The following is a 3,032-nucleotide window of genomic DNA, read 5'->3' as shown; positions in this document are numbered from 1 at the left end:
AGACCCGTTCTGACAGTGTTCGCCTCAAGGATGTGCTGTGCAGTCCCAGAATGAATTGCTCCCGGAGTATCTGGTCTTTAGAGCCCATGCTGCCAAATCCATCCACCTCCTTTCTCTGCACCTCTGCTAACACTTCTTGCAGTGCTGTTGCATACTGAGAAATTCCTTCTTCTTCCCGCTGCAGCCTAGAGAAAAATTTGGCGCAAAGGTGTCCGGTGCTAGCAGTCTCACCGTAGATCTCTTCCAGGAACTTCACTAGCTCCTTCAGGGTACTGCGGGTGAGTTCTGGTTGTAGGCAGACGTTTCTACGGGCTTCTCCCTCTAGGGCAGTTAATGCAATGTCCACTTCAAGGTCTGGGCTGATGTTATAAATCTTCAGGGTACTTTGCAACCGGGACACCCAGTCGGACAGTGGCATATTCTTGCCGTCAAACTTTGGTAGCACAATAAATATGGTGCCCATAGGGAGTGTCCTTGCAGGGGTTCCACCAATGCCCACAGCATCTCCATTAACATTAGCATTCCCACCGTTGCTGTCTGCTGCCTCCATCTTAGTGTCAGTACCCTGCTCGCAGCGCCACTTGAAGCGATGGCAGGGGACCACCACGGTGCAGGAAGACTACTGTACACAAGATGAGGTGCAAACAACAAAGGGTAGATTTATTGGAAGGCAAGGAATGAAGTGGGTGAGGAAGATGCAAACAGGGGTATACAATGGAAAAAGACAATTTACAAGAGTTATAAACTTTATCTTGTCCGTAAAATAGCACGGTGCTCCAACTATTACAGACTCAAAATATGTCTCACAAGCAAATTTAAACAATAAACAAATAACGATGCTACTCTACATATAACCTCCCTGGCCTTTACTAAGCAGGCCACACGGCTCCCGTGTACTGACTACTGAAGCCTACACTAGGCCCTAACAGGTGCACCAAACAGGAACAGACTCATGGTGATGTTGGGGACTCAGCTCCAGTCCCAGGGGGGCCCCCAGCAGTCTAATATGGTGGTGGCCACGGCTTTCTGTCAGCTCTGTGAAGCGTGGTGTTCTCCTTGCTTCTGGATCCTAGGGATGCTCCTGAGAACCCTTTCTCAGTATCTTCGTGGCTTCACAAACCAGCACAGAACAGCCACCTTTGCTGTACCCGGAAAAGTCTTGCAAATTTCACAAGTGCACTCCGTCCCAGGCTGTGGGACCTTTCTTGTAGCAAACAGCACAAAGTTCTCTCTGTAGCAACTTCAGCTCACACACACAGTTCAGGCTCAACTCCTCCCCTAATTCTAGGGCAGCTCATCTTCACAGTCTATAGCAGGGGGAAGCAGGACATTCCATCACACCAGACAAGGGGGTGCTGTCTCTTAAAGTGGCAGCGTGTTACTGTCCATAACAGCACCACCCTCTTATAAGAGCACAGCCCCTCACCTTATTTTACACAGCCATCAGCACAGCCCCTCACCTCATTTTATACTGCCATCAGCACGGACCTTATTTTATTACCCCCTATTAGTATGACCCTTCCCCTCGTTTTGTGCACTGGCCCTGCTTGTAGGTACAGCTTAGAAGTCAACTGTGCAAAGAAAGTTTTCACAAAAATAAAGCACACGAAAATTCTCAGCATTTTTGGTGAGTGTCAGACTGGGAGTATTATCGGGGTATCCAGAGCTGATACAAAATTGGACAAATGTGGCAGAAGAACTAACGACAGGCATCTGGGTCAGAGTCAGTGTCAGAGGCAATTTGGGGCATCTCTATGGTCTTCGTCTAGGCTGGTTTCACATTTGCGTTTAAAAACGCAGCGTTTTTTAAAAAAACTCATGTGATGAAAAAACGCATGTAAACGCGTGCAAACGCTGCGTTTTTGAGACGCATGCGTTTTTGCATGCAGAAAAAAAACTCGGCATTTTGCTGCGTTTACATGCGTTTTTTACTGCGTTTGCATTTTTTAAACGCATGCTGAGAAGTGTGTGACAGCTGCCAATCATCAAAATCAACTAGAAAACCCACTATAAACAGAAATAGCTAGGGTTAGGGTTAGGATCCCTAGTAACCCTAGGGATCCTAACCCTAACCCTAACCCTAGGGATCCTAACCCTAACCCTAACCCTAGGGATCCTAACCCTAACCCTAGGGATCCTAACCCTAACCCTAACCCTAACCCTAGGGATCCTAACCCTAACCCTAACCCTAACCCTAGGGATCCTAACCCTAACCCTAACCCTAGGGATCCTAACCCTAACCCTAGGGATCCTAACCCTAACCCTAACCCTAACCCTAGGGATCCTAACCCTAACCCTAACCCTAACCCTAAAGGTTAGGATCCTAACCCTAACCCTAAGGGTTAGGGTTAGGATCCCTAGGGTTAGGGTTAGGGTTAGGATCCCTAGGGTTACTAGGGATCCTAACCTTAGGGTTAGGGTTAGGGTTAGGATCCCTAGTAACCCTAGGGTTAGGTTTAGGGTTGTCTTGTTTTTTCTTGTGTTTTCTTGTGTTTTTCTATAGAAACGCATGCATTTAAAAACACATGCAAACGCATGTGCGTAAAAACGCATGCGTTTACATAGACAGCAATACATTTTTTTGCCTCGAAAAAACGCATGCGTTTTTTTTCGGCAAAAAAACGCAGCTAGAAATTACTACAGGTTGCATTTCTGCAACAAAACGCAAGCATAAAAAAAACATGCGTTGCCAAAAACGCGTCAAAACGCATGCAAAAAACGCATGCGTTTTTAATGTTAAGTATAGAAAAAAACGCATGCGTTTTTTAGCGCTAAAACGCAGCGGCAAAAAACACAAGTGTGAAACCAGCCTAAGACACTGAAGGGGCAAGTGAGTAGCTGAAGGACAGAAGGTTGCACCGTGAGTAGACAGTAAATAAAGCTGGACAAAATTGGGGTCATGTATGAAGTCTCTTCGGAAGGGGCACTTTATTGGAAGACCGGTGGCTCTCGGAGTAAGTGAGGAATACCTAACCTTAGGCACTTGGAAAATGTTGCAAAATTTTCGGTTTTGGAGAAAATGAAAAAAAAAA

Source organism: Ranitomeya variabilis, chromosome 6 (assembly GCF_051348905.1).
Source record: "Ranitomeya variabilis isolate aRanVar5 chromosome 6, aRanVar5.hap1, whole genome shotgun sequence".
Lineage (NCBI taxonomy): Eukaryota > Metazoa > Chordata > Amphibia > Anura > Dendrobatidae > Ranitomeya > Ranitomeya variabilis.
The sequence above is the reverse complement of the archived record's forward strand: the minus strand, read 5'-3'. Positions refer to the sequence as shown.